The sequence below is a fragment of the Salvelinus alpinus genome, chromosome 8 (assembly GCF_045679555.1).
Source record: "Salvelinus alpinus chromosome 8, SLU_Salpinus.1, whole genome shotgun sequence".
NCBI classification, from domain to species: Eukaryota; Metazoa; Chordata; class Actinopteri; order Salmoniformes; family Salmonidae; genus Salvelinus; species Salvelinus alpinus.
The window spans coordinates 58038967-58061687 of record NC_092093.1 but is presented as its reverse complement, the minus strand read 5'-3'; the positions used below and the strand labels follow the sequence as shown (position 1 = coordinate 58061687).

Genomic DNA, 22721 nt, shown 5'->3' with positions numbered 1-22721 from the left:
AGTACCAGTCTGTCCATTAGTCTATCTGGGAAAACACACATGCAGCTCAATCTTCAGCCGGAGCAAAGTTTAGGAAAAATGTCATGTATGGCACTTGTGTTAAATAGTCATGTGAGTCCGTCGGCGCATTCAGCCAAAATTAATTATGTTTGCAGCATATTTCTTCAGGCTTTCAAACAAAATGGTCCACTCCTCTGAACAATGATGGACTTGAGTCGTTTTCTAAGGAGCTCTATGAATTATTGCATGCAACAGTGGTTGGTGGCCTGCTTAATGGTAAAATAAAGACTCCATCGCTCACAACCCAGAAATACACACAAAACATAGATTCAAAATTACAATTATATTTTCATGCACAACAATGGACACACTTTTTTCCTTTATGTATTTCCCCTGATACAGCACAGTGGCATTTGTTCCTATTTTTAATTGGTTATATTTCACAGTTTTAAGGTTTCAAAATGTACTTGTACTCTCATCTCTTCTCTCTTCTGCTTCATCCCTTTGTTTGTCATTAAAAGAGCATTGTTTGCTTTTCCTGAGTGGAACACTCCCCATTGATTCAATTCAGTCCATTGGGACGCATCAGTTTAAAGGTGCAACCCCTGTGACATTTACCACCAAGTTGTTTTTCAAATTCAGGATTGGGCCTTTATTAAACATTGCCTGCACTTACTTCAGAATTAACTCATGTGAAGTAGTATTTACAGAATTATTCAAATGACCATCATATGACTAACACCACCATAACCAAGCAGTGGGATGTTAATAGGCCAAATACCAAACCAGTACAATTACACTTTATTCTATTTGAAAATGCTTACACTGCAGGTTGAAAAGTTCAGACGCTACAAGAGACTGTGACTCACAGGGAGGCCTAATTCCGATCATTCCGATCGTGGCGATGATGTCAGCATAACCAAGCACATTTACATAGAAAAAAAAACACATAACTTCCCTTGTCTGTCACGAATGTTGAATAAAATTCAGTGGGTCAAATTTTGAGACAAAATATCGATAGGAAAGTATTATTAAACCCACCTCTGTGTGTGGCAAACAAGATTTGTTTGTTGGTGAACAAAGGCACATGCACAAGAAGGAAGTACATGCACTCGATGCATGCATACTGACCCAAGTGTTGCAGGTGTTTACATGGTTTTGTGCATGTGTCAGGTGTTAGAAACAGATATTTCTAATAAGTCGGGGAAATAATCATTTCCTGTGGATATTTTGTCTCGTATTTCGACCCACTGAAAGACCAACCTCACAGACAACCGGTAGAGTAAGTTCAAATATCGTTTTATTCAACATTTAGACTTTAACACCTTTTCCACGGCTTTTTTAAAGACTTTATATCACAAACCACTCCCTGTTTCCATCCACAGTTTTTATGTCATACCTTATAAATAAAAAAATCACGACAGCTGTGATGGAAACTATCATGACAAAAGGCGAGACCCAGATGCAGACACAGGAGGCAGATGGTTGGAGTCGGTTGAATTATTAATCCAAAGGGGTAAGCAAGAAAATGGTCGTGGACAGGCAAAAAGGTCAAAACCAGATCAGAGTCCAGGAGGTACAGAGTGGCAGACAGGCTCGTGGTCAAGGCAGGCAGAATGGTCAGGCAGGCGGGTACAAAGTCCAGAAACAGGAAAGGGTCAAAACCAGGAGGACTAGAAAAAGGAGAATAGCAAAAGGAGTACGTGGAAAAACACACTGGGTAAAATAAGCAAAACCTGGAGGGGGTGGAGACAATCACAGGAACAGGTGAAACAGATCAGGGCGTGACAGAAACAGGAAGGTTCAGGTACAATTTTCTAAATAGCAACAGATAATTTTTTGTTAATTTTTGTGTCTGTAAAATGTATTATGCAAAAAAATGGTGGTGGAAATGTGTTTAAGTGCAAATATTGACATTATAACCATCTTATCGAAGTAAACTTGGAGTCACGTGATGATATGGTGTGTGGTCCTCCCACCTACGATTCAGGAAACCATGCAGTTTATTAAGCTACAGATGAAATGACTTCTGATGAACTTCACAGGGTGGTGAAAGTGCACAGTGATGAGCTTGATGCTCCTTTCCAATAAATATCGATGGTATGATTCTGAATGACATGATGATCGATGCTTGGCTGCCGTTTGACAAATACAATTATTCTTGCTTTTATCCATAATAATGTCATCATGTAGACTAGCCTACCTGCGCTGCAAACTGTTGGCTAGAGCACAGGCACCAAGACCAGAGTGGCACATCTGCTATTTAACACAACAATTTTGACAAAACTATCAGTAGACTGGAAACACATTGAACTTTAGTTTTTAAAATGCGCATATTTTCTTCATGCAGATTTTAGAATATTTGCATGAAAATCTGTTGCCAATTGGATGGAAAGCTAGCTACAGTCTGATTCAAACTCATGCCCTCTTGGGGCTGGTCCTTAGAATCTTCGGTCTCCTCATTCATTCAGGGAGAGCTACATGACAGGTAACAGGGCGACAGGTAGCCTAGAGGTTACGAGCGTTGGGCCAGTAACAGTAAAGGTCGCTGGTTTGAATCCCTGAGCCGTCTTGGGGAAAAATCGGCCGATGTACTCCTGAGCAATGCATTTAACTCCTGTAAGTTGCTCTGGATAAGAGCATCAGCTAAATGACTAAAACGTATACTGAGAAAAAATATGAATGCAACAATTTCAAATATTTACAGTAATATAAGGAAATCAGTCAATTTAAATAAATTCATTAGGCCTATGTAACGGATGTGAAATGGCTAGCTAGTTAGCGGGTACGCGCTAGTAGCGTTTCAATCAGTTACGTCACTTGCTCTGAAACCTAGAAGTAGTGTTGCACCTTGCTCTGCAAGGGCCGCGGCCTTTGTGGCGCGATGGGTAACGATGCTTCGTGGGCGACCGTTGTTGATGTGTGCAGAAGGTCCCTGGTTCGCGCCCGGGGCGAGGGGACGGTTTAAAGTTATACTGTTACATTGATGCTGTTGACCCGGATCACTGGTTGCTGCGGAAAAGGAGGAGGTTGAAAGGGGGGTGAGTGTAACGGATGTGAAATGGCTAGCTAGTTAGCGGGTACGCGCTAGTAGCGTTTCAATCAGTTACGTCACTTGCTCTGAAACCTAGAAGTAGTGTTGCACCTTGCTCTGCAAGGGCCGCGGCTTTTGTGGAGCGATGGGTAACGATGCTTCGTGGGTGACTGTTGTTGATGTGTGCAGAAGGTCCCTGGTTCGCGCCCGTGTCGGGGCGAGGCGACGGTTTAAAGTTATACTGTTACACCTAATCTATAGATATCACATGACTGGGCAGGGGGGCGGCCATGGGTGAGACCGGGAGGACACCCACTGGGGAGCCAGGCCCAGCCAATCAGAATGAGTTTTCCCCACAAAAGGGCTTTATTACAGACAGAAATACTCCTCCGCCAAGTAAGTTTCCAATTTATTTTTGTAAACAATTTTCTGCATTTTTTTCTGTACATGTTTGCAAATACAACCTCCGGAATGTAAAGAGCCTCGAGGTTAGAGCATTGGGCCAGTTACCAAAAGGTTGCTGGTTTGAATCCCAGAGCCTACAAGGTGAAATCTCTGTTGCTTTGCCCTTGAGCAAGGCAGGTAACCCCAATTGCTCCAGGGGTGCTGAACAATGGTGACCCTAGCCATGAACCCATTCCCTGCGGGTGTCTCAGGAGGAGTTGGGATACGCAAAAAACACATTTCCATTAAACACCTGTACAAGTGTGTAACAGGAATATAAGCCCCCCCCCCACTCCAATGTATTATGAACATCTGTTCCACACCAACTAAATACCCTGCCAGGTCCACTACCTTAACACAGTAGTTCAGCACAAAACATTGGCCAATACTACAGAATATATGGAGGTAAATATACGCAAATGAAAAAATATATGGAGGGAAATTCAGCGAGAGTAGAGAGATATCCCAGGTTACACTACGTGGCATTATTAAGTGAGTCATGGATTAAATACTGTAACATATAGTAACTGCACACCTGTTTCTACTGTATTTCAGTATGAACAATATATACGCAGCTATACATTTATACTGGTACACTAAATACAGAGGACCTGTGTCCCACATCTGCATCCTTTCCCCTGTGCGGCATGTGACAATCAAAAGTGTTATGACACTCCTTCAAACATGATCCTCATCGGCAGAAGACTGAAAATGTCTGGAATTATTGTTCAACAGAAGCAGCTGTGTACTCCCTCCCTCCCTCCCTCCCTCCCTCCCTCCCTCCCTCCCTCCCTGCCTGCCTGCCTGCCTGCCTGCCTGCCTGCCTCCCTCCCTCCCTCCCTCCCTCCCTCCCTCCCTCCCTCCCTCCCTGCCTGCCTGCCTGCCTGCCTGCCTGCCTGCCTGCCTGCCTGCCTGCCTGCCTGCCTGCCTGCCTCCCTCCCTCCCTCCCTCCCTCCCTCCCTCCCTCCCCCTCCCTCCCTCCCTGCCTCCCTTCCTTGACCAGCACTTAAAGGGTTGGCCCAGTGCATGGGTTGCAGGCAGACTTGTATCAAGTTAGTGTACACCATTACAATAACAAAGTCCATTCATTAATATCACTTGAAGCAACAAGGTTCGGCTTTGCATTGCAGAGAGCAGAATATTTAGGAGTTTTCAACAGTGATTTAACACCGGAGGCGTTTATGTACAGGTCACGTTGCCATGCCTCCAAAATCACGTCGCTGTCACGCCTCCCTTGGAGGTCTGTAGAATTTTGATTGGATGTTACATTTCAAGAACCCTCCCCCCACATGCCCGTTGGTGCTGCGTGTTATGTTCGTCACTGTTTTCCGAACGGGAAGGACACATTTTGCAGAGAGTTGTTCCGTATGCTAGTTTCCAACATTGAAGAAAATTGAAGAAAACGTTAATTCTGTTTTGTCGGAAGTGTGCTCGGCGCCGAAAAGAGATGGCTGCCTCGCTTCGTGTTCCTTGGAAAATATGCAGTATTTTGTTTTTTTACGTGTTATTTCTTACATCGGTACCCCGGGTAATCTTAGGTTTCATTACATACAGTCGGGAGGAACTACTGAATATACGATTAACGTCAACTCATCATCGTTCCTACCAGGAATATGACTTTCCCGAAACGGATCCAGTGTTTTGCCTTCCACACAATACAATGGATCTGATCCCAGCCGGCGACCCTGTGCGACGCCGAAAAAGGGGAAAACGTGGCGGTCTCGTGGTCAGGCTTCGGAGACGGGCACATCGCGCTCCACTCCCTAGCATACTACTCGCCAATGTCCAGTCTCTTGACAATAAGGTTGATGAAATCCGAGCACGGGTAGCATTCCAGAGAGACATCAGGGATTGCAACGTGCTCTGCTTCACGGAAACATGGCTAACTCAAGGGACGCTAACGGAGTCGGTGCAGCCAGCTGGTTTCTTCATGCATCGCGCCGACAGAAACAAACATCTTTCCGGTAAGAAGAGGGGCGGGGGGGTATGCCTTATGATTAACGAGAAGTGGTGTGATCATCATAACAACACACAAGAACTCAAGTCGTTCTGTTCACCTGATCTAGAACTCCTCACAATCAAATGTCGACCGCATTATCTACCAAGGGAATTCTCGTCAATCATAATCACAGCCGTATACATTCCCCCCCAAGCAGACACATCGATGGCCCTGAACGAACTTTATCTGACTCTTTGTAAACTGGAAACCACACACCCTGAGGCTGCATTCATCGTAGCTGGGGATTTTAACAAGGCTAATCTAAAAACAAAACTCCCTAAATTCTATCAGCATATCGATTGTGCTACCAGGGCTGGAAAAACACTAGACCATTGTTATACTAATTTCCGCGACGCTTATAAGGCCCTCCCCCGCCCCCCTTTCGGAAAAGCTGACCACGACTCCATTTTGTTGATTCCAGCCTACAAACAAAAACTCAAACAACAAGCTCCCGTGCTCAGGTCTGTTCAACGCTGGTCCGACCAATCTGAATCCACGCTTCAAGACTGCTTCGATCACGCGGATTGGAATATGTTCCGCATCGCGTCCAACAACAATATTGACGAATATGCTGATTCGGTGAGCGAGTTCATTAGGAAGTGCATTGACGATGTCGTACCCACAGCAACGATAAAAACATTCCCAAACCAGAAACCGTGGATTGACGGCAGCATTCGCGTGAAACTGAAAGCGCGAACCACTGCTTTTAACCAGGGCAAGGTGACCGGAAGCATGACCGAATACAAACAGTGTAGCTATTCTCTCCGCAAGGCAATCAAACAGGCTAAGTCTCAGTACAGAGACAAAATCGAGTCGAAATTCAACAGCTCAGACACAAGAGGTATGTGGCAGGGTCTACAGTCAATCACGGACTACAAAAAGAAAACCAGCCCCGTCGAGGACCAGGATGTCTTGCTCCCAGACAGGCTAAACAACTTTTTTGCCCGCTTTGAGGACAATACAGTGCCACTGACACGGCCCCCTACCAAAACCTGCGGGCTCTCCTTCACTGCAGCCGAGGTGAGTAAAACATTTAAACGTGTTAACCCTCGCAAGGCTGCAGGCCCAGACGGCATTCCCAGCCGCGTCCTCAGAGCATGCGCAGACCAGCTGGCTGGTGTGTTTACGGACATATTCAATCAATCCTTATCCCAGTCTGCTGTTCCCACATGCTTCAAGAGGGCCACCATTGTTCCTGTTCCCAAGAAAGCTAAGGTAACTGAGCTAAACGACTACCGCCCCGTAGCACTCACTTCCGTCATCATGAAGTGCTTTGAGAGACTAGTCAAGGACCATATCACCTCCACCCTACCGGACACCCTAGACCCACTCCAATTTGCTTACCGACCCAATAGGTCCACAGACGACGCAATCGCAACCACACTGCACACTGCCCTAACCCATCTGGACAAGAGGAATACCCATGTGAGAATGCTGTTCATCGATTACAGCTCAGCATTTAACACCATAGTACCCTCCAAACTCGTCATCAAGCTCGAGACCCTGGGTCTCGACCCCGCCCTGTGCAACTGGGTCCTGGACTTCCTGACGGGCCGCCCCCAGGTGGTGAGGGTAGGTAACAACATCTCCACCCCGCTGATCCTCAACACTGGGGCCCCACAAGGGTGCGTTCTGAGCCCTCTCCTGTATTCCCTGTTCACCCACGACTGCGTGGCCATGCACGCCTCCAACTCAATCATCAAGTTTGCGGATGACACTACAGTGGTAGGCTTGATCACCAACAACGACGAGACGGCCTACAGGGAGGAGGTGAGGGCCCTCGGAGTGTGGTGTCAGGAAAATAACCTCATACTCAACGTCAACAAAACAAAGGAGATGATTGTGGACTTCAGGAAACAGCAGAGGGAGCACCCCCCTATCCACATCGACGGGTCAGTAGTGGAGAAGGTGGAAAGTTTTAAGTTCCTCGGTGTACACATCACGGACAAACTGAACTGGTCCACCCACACAGACAGCGTTGTGAAGAAGGCGCAGCAGCGCCTCTTCAACCTCAGGAGGCTGAAGAAATTCGGCTTGTCACCAAAAGCACTCACAAACTTCTACAGATGCACAATCGAGAGCATCCTGTCGGGCTGTATCACCGCCTGGTACGGCAACTGCTCCGCCCACAACCGTAAGGCTCTCCAGAGGGTAGTGAGTTCTGCAGAACGCATCACCAGGGGCAAACTACCTGCCCTCCAGGACACCTACACCACCCGATGTCACAGGAAGGCCATAAAGATCATCAAGGACAACAACCACCCAAGCCACTGCCTGTTCACCCCGCTATCATCCAGAAGGCGAGGTCAGTACAGGTGCATCAAAGCAGGGACCGAGAGACTGAAAAACAGCTTCTATCTCAAGGCCATCAGACTGTTAAACAGCCACCACTAACATTTAGCGGCCGCTGCCAACATACTGACCCAACTCCAGCCACTTTAAAAATGGGAATTGATGGAAATTATGTAAAAATGTACCACTAGCCACTTTAAGCAATGCCACTTAATACAATGTTTACATACCCTACATTACCCATCTCATATGTATATATACTGTACTCTATATCATCTACTGCATCTTGCCATCTTTATGCAATACATGTACCACTAGCCACTTTAAACTATGCCACTTTATGTTTACATACCCTACAGTACTCATCTCATATGTATATACCGTACTCTATACCATCTACTGCATCTGCCATGCCGTTCTGTACCACCACTCATTCATATATCTTTATGTACATATTCTTTATCCCTTTACACTTGTGTGTGTGTGTAAGGTAGTAGTGTGGAATTGTTAGGTTAGATTACTGTTGGTTATTACTGCATTGTCGGAACTAGAAGCACAAGCATTTCGCTACACTCGCATTAACATCTGCTAACCATGTGTATGTGACTAATAAAATTTGATTTGATTTGATTTGATTTGTACACCAAATCGACATCAACATATTCTGATGAGGGTTTTACCTGCGATTTCCCGGCCATTCTCACGCACTGTTGCACCTACGGCACTAATCTAGTGAGCACTATTGGAGCTCCGCCCAAGCAAGGCATTTGATTGGTTTAATGTGTTGTGAGGCATCACTGGTTTACATTGGGTTCCCACCCCTATTTAGCAATTTTTCTGCCATTAACTTCACCAGGCTTCCTGTTTTAGGGAAGCCTGGTTCGCAACGAGGGTAATGTACAGGATACTGATGGTTTAGATTAATGTATTGTAATTATGGCAGTATGGCAAACTTCATTTGTGTGTGTGTCTGTGTGCGCATGTGTAACAGTGTCGCCATCGTTGCTCCCCTCGCTCCAACCTGGGCTTGAACCAGAGACCCTCTGAACACATCAACAACGGCCTCGAAGCATAATTTCCTATCGCTCCACAAAATCCACGGTCCTTGCAGAGCAATGGAAACAACTACTTCAAGGTCTCAGAACGAGTGACGTCACCAGTTGAAATGCTACTAGTGTGCACCTCTAACTAGCTAGCCATTTTACACCGGCTACATGTGTGTGTGAGTGTGTGTTATGGTTCTGGATCTGTGTGGATGGTGATCCCTGTCTCTGGCAGTGTTATTGGGATTAGGTGTACATTAACACTTCCCCCCAGCGGGTGACCTCCTATTGGCAGCCAGCACACAGCTCAACTGGGGCAGCAGCTTCAATCAGCTGGGTCTTCAGGACAAGCCTGACTGTTTGGAGTAGGAGTCGTGACCAGAGCCACTGCCAACACACAACACCCCATGCTGCCCCAAAATGTCCGCACCCCGTTTATTTTCCTTACTGAGCTGCAAACACTGCAAATGATTACCCTCCTAATATCTGCTGTGGGTTTAAGTGACCCTAATGATTGTAGTTCGGTACGATACTGGCGGAGAGAGGAAGAGAGGCCATGTCTGTGTTTGTGGGTGCAGAGAAGCACACTTCCACTTCCATTGCTTCCTCGTCAAGCTCCAAGTCAGGCAGAGTTTGCACTTCACCACCTATGCTGCAGACACCCCATTAACTATTACTCCTTGAACTGAAATACATATAGTGGGGGATATACACAAGACGGGGTTTGAGTTCAATCTAGAAGCTGAAACAATCAACAAATGAACAGCACTTAATGTTCTTTGGGACTAATCTTAGTTTGCTTTGGTCAAATCAAAACGTCTCTATTCTGCCGTGAGAGAAGGCTGGAAAGCCTGCTTGAATATCTTGTCAGAGACAGAAATCGGTCCAAAGTGTATAGCATGTTGTGGAATGTGACTACAGGCATGTCTTGTTGTGAACAAACATGTAAATCAGAGACCAAGTGTGCTTATGTATCATAAGTTATCATATTTATAATAAGTTAACTTATTTATCATAAGCCGTTGGCTTTTGAGAACACTGAAGCTTGACAAGTAAAGAAAGGACTTAAGTTAAACTGACAGTCATGGAGAAGGACTTAGAGTTTGGCTTTGCTTTGGTATGATAATTCTATCTGATGTTACAGTATACCACAGTCAGGGTGTGGTATTGCTCTCTAGCGTCTAGCTAGCCCTTAACAGAAAGGAAAGGAGACAGACAGTAAAGTGTTGCAAATTCGGCATGCCAGCATCATTAATAAACATGGCGTCGTCGAGGAGTAATAAAGTTTAATGATACAAACAACTGTGTGGGTTAAAATAACACATTGATAAAAATGAGTTGTGACACAAAACAGCGTGTGGTATGTCCTTAAATCAGATGAACTCAGCTATTTTCCTTTCTAGCAGCTGCAGGGCACAGATATAGAATTTTAGTAAACATAAAATGTTAATTAAGGGAGTTGAATTATGCAACCCAGTGGATATTACCGGTAAAAGCACATCAAAATATCAATTACTGCTCCACAAAGAAATTATGAACAATAAATATTTTAACCCTTCCATAACTCAACCTTCCCACTTCTGGCCAACTGAACGACTAGAGTTCCCAAAATTATAAACTAAGCTTAGAATTTCAGTTGTTCAATTACTTATTTCAAAATCTGCATCAGGGTTAGATTAATCTAGATTTACAGAATATCCTGCAAATAATGAAAGTTTTGCAAATCATGAAGGATCATAGCAAAATGTACTTTTAAATCACACGGGGTGGCAGGAACGTGCACAGATAGGGCTCTACCTGTGCAGAACACACGCCTTTTTTTGTCCTTCCGGTCTCCAAAGTGCCCATTGGTGGTATAACTTCCCCCAGAATGTTTTTATTGTTTTTGTTTAAATGTGTTTACTGCGCAAAGGCATATCCAGATTAGTGACCAGAAGATTCCTTTCTTCCAGTCTTGCCTGGCAAAAACAGAGTAGTCCAACGTTTATCATCCCATATAAAATACAGTTTAGCAATCTACTAGTGACTCATGTCTGCCAGAACAATAGGCTACCTGGCGATTTGATTGATCATATTCATACTTCAGATAGGCCTAGTTTGGGTGCCTACTGGCTATATGTCTAAAGATAAGCAGCTGTAACATCACACTGCCTTCAATATTATGAGATGAATATGTAACATATCTGATTAATGTATTGTATTACGATATTTGTGAGGATAGTTTTAGAAAGAGAGGGTCCAGATTGTCTAGCCCAGCTGATTTGCACAGGTCCAGGTTATGCAGCGCTTTCAGAACTTCTGCTATCTGGATTTGGGTGAAGGAGAAGCTGGGGAGGCTCGGGCAAGTAGCTGCGGGGGGGCGGAGCTGTTGGCCGGGGTTGGGGTAGCCAGGAGGAAAGCATTGCCAGCCGTAGAGAAATGTTTACTAAAATGTTCGATTATCATGGATTTATCAGTGGTGACCGTGTTACCTAGCCTCAGTGCAGTTGGCAGTTGGGAGGTGCTCTTGTTCTCCATGGACTTTACAGTGTCCCAAAACTTTTTGAATTTCTGTTTGAAAAAGCTAGCCTTTGCTTTCCTGACTGACTGCGTGTATTGGTTCCTGACTTCCCTGAACAGTTGCATATCGCAGAGACTATTTGATGCTATTGCAGTCCGCCACAGGATGTTTTTGTGCTGGTCAAGGGCAGTCAGATCTGGAGTGAACCAAGGGCTATATCTGTTCTTAGTTCTACATTTTGTGAAAGGGGCATGCTTATTTAAGATGGTGAGGAAATTACTTTTTAAGAACGACCAGGCATCCTCGACTGACGGGATGAGGTCAATATCCTTCCAGGATACCCGGGCCAGGTCGATTAGAAAGGCCTGCTCGCAGAAGTGTCCTGAGGCTGCATTTATTGTAGCTGGGGATTTTAACAAAGCTAATTTGAGAACAAGGCTACCTAAATTCTATCAGCATATCGATTGCAGTACACGAGCGAGTAACACGCTCGACCATTGCTACTTTAATTTACGCGATGCATACAAGGCCCTCCCCTGCCCTGCTTTTGGCAAATCTGACCATGACTCCATCTTGTTGCTCCCCTCCTATAGGCAGAAACTAAAACAGGAAGCGCCCGTGCTTAGGTCTATCCAAAGCTGGTCTGACCAATCGGATTCCACGCTCAAGATTGCTTCAATCACGTGGACTGGGATATGTTCTGAGCAGCGTCAGAGAATAACATTGTCGTATACGCTGACTTGGTGAGCAAGTTTACAAGGAAGTGTATAAGAGATGTTGTACCCACTGTGACTATTACCTTCCCTAACCGTGGATTGATGGCAGCATTTGCGCAAAACTGAAAGCACTTACCACCGCATTTAATCATGTCAAGGTGACTGGAAATATGGCAGAATACAAACAGTGTAGTTATTCCCTCCGTAAGGCAATCAAACAAGCAAAGCGTCAGTATAGAGACAAAGTGGAGTCGCAATTCAACGGCTCAAACACGAGACGTATGTGACAGGGTATACAGACAATCACAGATTATAAAAAGAAAATCAGCCCCATCGCGGACATCGACGTCTTGCTCCCAGACAAATTAAAGAACTTCTTTGCGCGCTTTGAGGACAATACAGTGCCACCGACGCGGCCTGCTACCAAAGACTGTGGGCACTCCTTCTCCGTGGCCGACGTGAGTAAAACATTTAAATGTGTGCCGGCCCAGACGGCATCCCTAGCCGCGTCCTCAGAGCATGCGCAGACCAGCTGGATGGTATGTTAACAGATATATTCAATCAATCCCAGTCTGCTGTCCCCACATGCTTCAAGATGACCACCATTGTTCCTGTTGCCAAGAAAGCAAAGGTAACTGAACTAAATGACAAGTGCTTTGAGAGACTAGTCAATGATCATATCACCTCCACCCTACCTGTCACCCTAGACCCACTCCAATTTGCTTACCGCCCCAATAGGTCCACAGATGATGCAATCGCCATCACACTGCACACTGTCCTATCCCATCTGGAAAAGTGGAATACCTATGTAAGATTGCTGTTCATTGACTACAGCTCAGCATTTAACACCATAGTACCCTCCAAACTCATCATTAGGCTTGAGACCCTGGGTCTGTGCAACTGGGTCCTGGACTTCCTGACGGGCCGCCCCCAGGTGGTGACGGTAGGAAACAACATCTCCACTCCGCTGATCCTCAATACTGGGGCCCCACAAGGGTGCGTTCTCAGCCCCCTCCTTTACTCCCTGTTCACCCACTGCGTGGCCATGCACGCCTCCAACTCAATCATCAAGTTTGCAGACGACACAACAGTGGTAGGCTTGATTACCAACAACGACGAGACAGCCTACAGGAAGGAGGTGAGGGCCCTCGGATTGTGGTGTCAGGAAAACAACTTCTCACTCAATTGTAAGCAAAACAAAAGAGATGATCGTGGACTTCAGTAAACAGCAATGGGAGCACCCCCCTATCCACATCGACGGGACAGCAGTGGAGAAGGTGGAACGTTTTAAGTTCCTCGGTGTACATATCACCGACAAACTGAAATGGTCCACCCACACAGACAGTGTGGTGAAGAAGGCGCAACAGCACCTCTTCAACCTCAGGAGGCTGAAAAAATGTGGATTGTCACCGAAAAACCCCACTAACTTTTACAGGTGCACAATTCAGAGCATTCTGTAGGGCTGTATCACTGCCTTGTACGGCAAATGCACCGCCCACAACCGCAGGGCTCTGCAGAGGGTGGTGAGGTCTGCACAATTCATCACCGGAGGCGAACTACCTGCCCTCCAGGACACCTACAACACCCAATGTCACAGGAAGGCAAAAAGATCCTCAAGGACAATAACCACCCGAGCCACTGCCTGTTCACCCCGCTTCCATCCAGAAGGCGAGGTCAGTACAGGTGCATCAAAGCTGGGACAGATTGAAGATCTGAAGAGATCTTGAAGAGATTGAAAAACAGCTTCTATCTCAAGGCCATCAGATTGTTAAACAGCCAACACTAGCACAGAGAGGTGGCTACCTACCTACAGACTTGATATCATTGGCCACTTTAATAAATGGAACACTAGTCACTTTAATAATGCCACTTTAAGAATGTTTACATATCTCACATTACTCATCTCATATGTACACTACCGTTCAAAAGTTTGGGGTCACTTAGAAATGTCCTTGTTTTGAAAGAAAAGCACGTTTTCTGTTCATTAAAATAACATCAAATTGATCAGAAATACAGTTTAGACATTGTTAATGTTGTAAATGACTATTGTAACTGGAAATGGCAGATTGTTATGGAATATCTACATAGGCGAACAGAGGCCCATTATCAGCAACCATCACTCCTGTGTTCCAATGGCGCGTTGTGTTAGCTAATCCAAGTTGATCATTTTAAAAGGCTAATTGATCATTAGAAAACCGTTTTGAAATTATGTTAGCACAACTGAAAACTGTTGTTCTGATTAAAGAAGCAATAAAACTGGCCTTCTTTAGACTAGTTGAGTATCTGGAACATCAGCATTTGTGGGTTCGATTACAGGCTCAAAATGGCTAGAAACAAAGGACTTTCTTCTGAAACTCATCAGTCTATTCCTGTTCTGAGAAATGAAGGCTATTTCATGCGAGAAATTGCCAAGAAACTGCAATCTCATACAACGCTGTGTACTACTCCCTTCACAGAACAGAACAGTGTAAACTGGCTCTAAGCAGAATAGAAAGAGGAGTGGGAGGCCCTGGTGCACAACTGAGCAAGAGGACAAGTATATTAGAGGGTCCTCAACTGGCAGCTTCATTAAATAGTACCCGCAAAACACCAGTCTCAACGTCAACAGTGAAGAGGCGACTCTGGGATGTGCTCATATGTTGCTCTCTAATATGAAAAGCAGTCATTCAGATTTTAAACTGCACCGTTATGAGGGATGTCAAGGGGTAAGGGATGGGGAGTCAAGGAGTGAGGGATGGGGAGTCAAGGGGTGAGGGATGGGGAGTCAAGGGGTGAGGGATGGGGTGTCAAGGGGTGCGGTATGGGGAGTCAAGGGGTGAGGGATGGGGAGTCAAGGGGTGAGGGATGGGGAGTCAAGTGGTGAGGGATGGGGAGTCAAGTGGTGAGGGATGGGGAGTCAGGGATACCATATATTGTACATATTAAATACAAGACATGTTATGGTTTTGTTATCTGTTTTAACAAACCTTTTTTATTTTTGTACTTACTGTATGTATTGTATATTGTTGTTTTGTGGTGTGGTTTTCATATAAGCCCATTGGCTTCCAACCACACCTGTAAACATTTTTTTTTGCTTTATTTTGTTTTTATCTGTATTGGTGTCTATCACTTGTTTACTTTGGTGCAAATAAATAAGTAATAAATGAATATGCTATCACATATCTCTAATATACACTGAACAAAAATATAAACGCAACATGCAACAATTTCAAAGATTTGACTGAGTTACAGTTCATATGAGGAAATCAGTCAATATAAATAAATAGATTAGGCCCTAATCTATGCATTTCACATGACTGGGGAATACAGTTGGTCACATATACCTTAAAAAGAAGGTAGAGGCGTGGATCAGAAAACCAGTCAGCATCTGGTGGGACCACCATTTGTTTATAGCAGCGTGACACTTTGCATAGGCTGCTGATTGTGGCCTGTGGAATGTTATCCCACTCCTGTTCAATGGCTATGCAAAGGTGTTGGGTATTGGTGGGAACTACCCCACCGCCACCATGGGGCACTCACAACATTGGCATTAGCAAACCGCTCGCCTACACAACGCCATACGCCATCTGCCCGGTACACTTGAAACCGGCATTCATCCTTTGAAGAGCACACTTCTCCAGCGTGCCAGTGGCCATTGAAGGTGAGGGCATTTGCCCACTGAAGTCGGTTACGACACCAAACTCCAGTCAGGTCAAGACCCTGGTGAGGACGACATGCACGCATATGAGCTTCCCTGAGGTTTCTGACAGTTTGTGCAGAAATTCTTCAGTTGTGCAAACCCACAGTTTCATCAGCTGGTCTCAGATGATCCCACAGGTGATGAAGCCGGATGTGGAGGTCCTGGGCTGGCGTCGTTACACGTGATCTGCGGTTGTGAGGTCGGTTGTGAGTACTGCTAAATTCTCTAAAACGAAGTTGGAGGCAGCTTATGGTAAATAGATTAACATTAACATCTCTGGCAACAGCTCTGGTGGACATTTCTGCAGTCAGCATGCCAATTGCATGCTCCCTCAAAACTATGCCACACCTGTCAGGTGGATGGATTATCTTGGCAAAGGAGAAATGCTTACTAAGAGGGATGTAAACAAATTTGTGCCCAAAAAGTTTGAGCAAAATAAGATTTTTGTGCGCATGGAATATTTCTGGGATCTTTTATTTCAGCTCGGTATAGATGACATTCAGTATCAAATGACATTTTATTTGTCACATGCGCCTAATACAACAGGTGTAGGTAGACCTTACAGTGAAATGCTTACTTACAAGCCCTTAACCAATAATACATTTTAAGAAAAATAAGTGTTAAGAAAGTATTTACTAAAATTGACTGAAGTAAAAATAAAAAATAAATACAAATAATTAAAGAGCAACAATAAAATAACAGTAACAAGGCTATATGCGGGGGTACCGGTACAGAGTCAATGTGTGGGGGTACAGGTTAGTCGAGGTAATTGAGGTAATATGTACATGTAGGTAGAGGTAAAGTGACTATGCATAGATAATAAACAGAGAGTAACAGCTGCTAATTAGTTGATAGGTGAGGAATTTAGACTTTCACAGTAAATCGTGCATTGATGCCAATCCACTTTCTGTGTTTTTCAGGATTAATAATCAGAACTGGCCAAAAGATTCATGAATAGTTGTTGTTTTAATATTGACTGTTAATTTCTGCCGGTTTTGTTTATTCAGTGTGAGTATTTTCTGTTCGGTGAGTGTTTTGGCTAAGAACAATCTCCAGGTCCCTGGCACAGTCATTGTCTACACCGAATAATATTGATGTTGACATAAAAAATAATAGCAAGCGCTGACGAATATATATCCAAAACATATTTAAAAAATACAGCCAAAATTGCCTCTTTTTTTATATCAGAGCTAAATATTAATATTAAGCGTAAATATGTCAGTTCATTGATGCTGCTGGAATTTATGGGAGGTGGAGAAGACAGAGACCGTAGGCGGGAAGAGTGTGCACAGACACACAAGATCCCTTCTGCCACCGGCCCCATCCCAAATATTTCCGTTTTCACAGGTAACTCAATATGTTATTTCACTGGGTTCTGTTTACACTAGACCTTCCAAACCTGAAGATGTCTGAAGCTCATGAATGAGCCTGAACTAACTCTGGTGTGCCTTGTTGCTCAAAAAATTACTAAAACTAGCTACACCCTGCTTGTATCTTCATATACCCCCACCCTGCAACACTGCTACCATACCATCACACTGCAGGTTCCACCACAGCTTATCCTCAGGAATGTAACTTTATGAAACTACTGACTGGTAATCAGATGGTACTACTGCACATGACAGTTCTCAGTACAGATGAGACATGAATATGCATTTTGCACTCTTTTTCAAAGCAAGCTCGCACGTAAAATGCAGATATACAATTTTATGCAAAATTGTGCATGTACGTTGAGAATACTTGTTCACAACTCAAAGTTGAGTCAATTCACAAACTACCAGCCCAAATCAACCCTCCACCAGCAAGTTAATCTCTAAGAACCATATAGGGGGGACAGATGCCTTGCAAGAATCAACATGAGAGGTTTACTTCTATATTAGATTGTCCCTTACAAAACAAACAAAAAAACATATACAAAAATAATGGTTTTCGGACACATGTATGGTATGAACAGGGAGATTTTAAAAATATATAAAATAAAAAGTTTGATTTTCACAAGTCAGAAACACGGTTTTTGTACACGTGTGAAGTTTCACATGGATTTTTCACATGTGAACAAATCACGTGAAAAATGTCACATTGTGTTTTTACATGGGCTGTCTCCTAGTTGAAGCTATTTCAATGGCCATTTAAACAAAAATTACTCAACATTGTGATGATGAGAGACCAGAAAGAGAGAGATGGGAGGCTAATTATGGGGTTATTAGTGGGAAAATCCACAGTCATTGTTGCATAAGGTTATATCTCATGAGTACATCACCAATACGTCAGTTCAAAAATAATTAAATCACCCTACTACAGAGACGTCAGATACTTTGACAACAACAACAAGTTGTGTTACCTGAATATTAAATTGTGTTCATTTCTATCATAGGCAGAACTTAGGTAAAAGACAGAAAGCCTAACACAAATGTTTGTCTGCAAGTGGGAGCTTTTGGACTAAAGGACTAGCACATCGTTCAGTGCTACCATTGCTATTTTTTTACCCTCTTTTCCTCCCCAATTTCATCATATCCAATTGGTAGTTACAGTCTTGTCCCATCGCTGCAACTCCCGTACAAACTCGGGAGAGACGAAAGTTGAGAGCCGTGCATCCTCCAAAACACAACCTTGCCAAGTCGCACTGCTTCTTTACACAATGCACGCTTAACCCGGAAGCCAGGTGAACCAATGTTCGGAGGAAACGCGGTACACCTGGCGACCGTGTCAGCGTGCATGCGCCCGGCCCGCCACAGGAGTCACTAGAGCGTGATGGGACAAGGACATACCGGCCGGCCAAACCCTACCCTAACCCGGACGATGCTGGGCCAATTGTGCGTCGCCTCATGGGTCTCCCGGTCACGGCTGGCTGTGACACAGCCCGGTTTCGAACCAGGATCTGTAGTAACGCAGCTGTGTAGACCGCTGCGCCACTCAGGAGACCCCACAGGTCTGTACTGTTAAACACATCTTTCAGTGTGACCGTTGCTAACACAGGTCTGTACTGTTAAGCACATCTTTCAGTGTGACCGTTGCTAACACAGGTCTGTACTGTTAAGCACATCTTTCAGTGTGACCGTTGCTAACACAGGTCTGTATTGTTAAACACATCTTTCAGTGTGACCGTTGCTAACACAGGTCTGTATTGTTAAACACATGTTTCAGTGTGACCGTTGCTAACACAGGTCTGTACTGTTAAGCACATCTTTCAGTGTGACCGTTGCTAACACAGGTCTGTATTGTTAAACACATCTTTCAGTGTGACCGTTGCTAACACAGGTCTGTATTGTTAAACACATCTTTCAGTGTGACCGTTGCTAACACAGGTCTGTACTGTTAAGCACATCTTTCAGTGTGACCGTTGCTAACACAGGTCTGTATTGTTAAACACATCTTTCAGTGTGACCGTTGCTAACACAGGTCTGTATTGTTAAACACATCTTTCAGTGTGACCGTTGCTAACACAGGTCTGTATTGTTAAACACATCTTTCAGTGTGACCGTTGCTAACACAGGTCTGTACTGTTAAGCACATCTTTCAGTGTGACCGTTGCTAACACAGGTCTGTATTGTTAAACACATCTTTCAGTGTGACCGTTACTAACACAGGTCTGTACTGTTAAGCACATCTTTCAGTGTGACCGTTGCTAACACAGGTCTGTATTGTTAAACACATCTTTCAGTGTGACCGTTGCTAACACAGGTCTGTACTGTGAAGCACATCTTTCAGTGTGACCGTTGCTAACACAGGTCTGTATTGTTAAACACATCTTTCAGTGTGACCGTTGCTAACACAGGTCTGTACTGTTAAACACATCTTTCAGTGTGACCGTTGCTAACACAGGTCTGTATTGTGAAGCACATCTTTCAGTGTGACCGTTGCTAACACAGGTCTGTATTGTTAAACACATCTTTCAGTGTGACCGTTGCTAACACAGGTCTGTATTGTTAAACACATCTTTCAGTGTGACCGTTGCTAACACAGGTCTGTATTGTTAAACACATCTTTCAGTGTGACCGTTGCTAACACAGGTCTGTATTGTTAAACACATCTTTCAGTGTGACCGTTGCTAACACAGGTCTGTATTGTTAAACACATCTTTCAGTGTGACCGTTGCTAACACAGGTCTGTATTGTTAAACACATCTTTCAGTGTGACCGTTGCTAACACAGGTCTGTATTGTTAAACACATCTTTCAGTGTGACCGTTGCTAACACAGGTCTGTATTGTTAAACACATCTTTCAGTGTGACCGTTGCTAACACAGGTCTGTATTGTTAAACACATCTTTCAGTGTGACCGTTGCTAACACAGGTCTGTATTGTTAAACACATCTTTCAGTGTGACCGTTGCTAACACAGGTCTGTACTGTTAAGCACATCTTTCAGTGTGACCGTTGCTAACACAGGTCTGTATTGTTAAACACATCTTTCAGTGTGACCGTTGCTAACACAGGTCTTTATTGTTAAACACATCTTTCAGTGTGACCGTTGCTAACACAGGTCTGTATTGTTAAACACATCTTTCAGTGTGACCGTTGCTAACACAGGTCTGTACTGTTAAGCACATCTTTCAGTGTGACCGTTGCTAACACAGGTCTGTATTGTTAAACACATCTTTCAGTGTGACCGTTGCTAACACAGGTCTGTACTGTGAAGCACATCTTTCAGTGTGACCGTTGCTAACACAGGTCTGTATTGTTAAACACATCTTTCAGTGTGACCGTTGCTAACACAGGTCTGTATTGTTAAACACATCTTTCAGTGTGACCGTTGCTAACACAGGTCTGTATTGTTAAACACATCTTTCAGTGTGACCGTTGCTAACACAGGTCTGTATTGTTAAACACATCTTTCAGTGTGACCGTTGCTAACACAGGTCTGTACTGTGAAGCACATCTTTCAGTGTGACCGTTGCTAACACAGGTCTGTATTGTTAAACACATCTTTCAGTGTGACCGTTGCTAACACAGGTCTGTATTGTTAAACACATCTTTCAGTGTGACCGTTGCTAACACAGGTCTGTACTGTTAAACACATCTTTCAGTGTGACCGTTGCTAACACAGGTCTGTACTGTTAAACACATCTTTCAGTGTGACCGTTGCTAACACAGGTCTGTATTGTTAAACACATCTTTCAGTGTGACCGTTGCTAACACAGGTCTGTATTGTTAAACACATCTTTCAGTGTGACCGTTGCTAACACAGGTCTGTATTGTTAAACACATCTTTCAGTGTGACCGTTGCTAACACAGGTCTGTATTGTTAAACACATCTTTCAGTGTGACCGTTGCTAACACAGGTCTGTATTGTTAAACACATCTTTCAGTGTGACCGTTGCTAACACAGGTCTGTACTGTTAAACACATCTTTCAGTGTGACCATTGCTAACACAGGTCTGTACTGTTAAACACATCTTTCAGTGTGACCGTTGCTAACACAGGTCTGTATTGTTAAACACATCTTTCAGTGTGACCGTTGCTAACACAGGTCTGTACTGTTAAACACATCTTTCAGTGTGACCGTTGCTAACACAGGTCTGTATTGTGAAGCACATCTTTCAGTGTGACCGTTGCTAACACAGGTCTGTATTGTTAAACACATCTTTCAGTGTGACCGTTGCTAACACAGGTCTGTATTGTTAAACACATCTTTCAGTGTGACCGTTGCTAACACAGGTCTGTATTGTTAAACACATCTTTCAGTGTGACCGTTGCTAACACAGGTCTGTATTGTTAAACACATCTTTCAGTGTGACCGTTGCTAACACAGGTCTGTATTGTTAAACACATCTTTCAGTGTGACCGTTGCTAACACAGGTCTGTATTGTTAAACACATCTTTCAGTGTGACCGTTGCTAACACAGGTCTGTATTGTTAAACACATCTTTCAGTGTGACCGTTGCTAACACAGGTCTGTATTGTTAAACACATCTTTCAGTGTGACCGTTGCTAACACAGGTCTGTATTGTTAAACACATCTTTCAGTGTGACCGTTGCTAACACAGGTCTGTATTGTTAAACACATCTTTCAGTGTGACCGTTGCTAACACAGGTCTGTATTGTTAAACACATCTTTCAGTGTGACCGTTGCTAACACAGGTCTGTACTGTTAAGCACATCTTTCAGTGTGACCGTTGCTAACACAGGTCTGTATTGTTAAACACATCTTTCAGTGTGACCGTTGCTAACACAGGTCTGTATTGTTAAACACATCTTTCAGTGTGACCGTTGCTAACACAGGTCTGTATTGTTAAACACATCTTTCAGTGTGACCGTTGCTAACACAGGTCTGTACTGTTAAGCACATCTTTCAGTGTGACCGTTGCTAACACAGGTCTGTATTGTTAAACACATCTTTCAGTGTGACCGTTGCTAACACAGGTCTGTATTGTTAAACACATCTTTCAGTGTGACCGTTGCTAACACAGGTCTGTATTGTTAAACACATCTTTCAGTGTGACCGTTGCTAACACAGGTCTGTATTGTTAAACACATCTTTCAGTGTGACCGTTGCTAACACAGGTCTGTATTGTTAAACACATCTTTCAGTGTGACCGTTGCTAACACAGGTCTGTACTGTGAAGCACATCTTTCAGTGTGACCGTTGCTAACACAGGTCTGTATTGTTAAACACATCTTTCAGTGTGACCGTTGCTAACACAGGTCTGTATTGTTAAACACATCTTTCAGTGTGACCGTTGCTAACACAGGTCTGTACTGTTAAACACATCTTTCAGTGTGACCGTTGCTAACACAGGTCTGTACTGTTAAACACATCTTTCAGTGTGACCGTTGCTAACACAGGTCTGTATTGTTAAACACATCTTTCAGTGTGACCGTTGCTAACACAGGTCTGTATTGTTAAACACATCTTTCAGTGTGACCGTTGCTAACACAGGTCTGTATTGTTAAACACATCTTTCAGTGTGACCGTTGCTAACACAGGTCTGTATTGTTAAACACATCTTTCAGTGTGACCGTTGCTAACACAGGTCTGTATTGTTAAACACATCTTTCAGTGTGACCGTTGCTAAC

The 22721-nt window shown here is 44.0% G+C and overlaps 1 protein-coding gene across 1 annotated transcript in view; it reads right to left on the bottom strand.

The window, feature by feature from the left end:
* Positions 1-22721, bottom strand: part of LOC139583347 (piezo-type mechanosensitive ion channel component 2-like) — a 198063-nt gene that overhangs the window by 160781 nt on the left and 14561 nt on the right. The window lies entirely within an intron of this gene.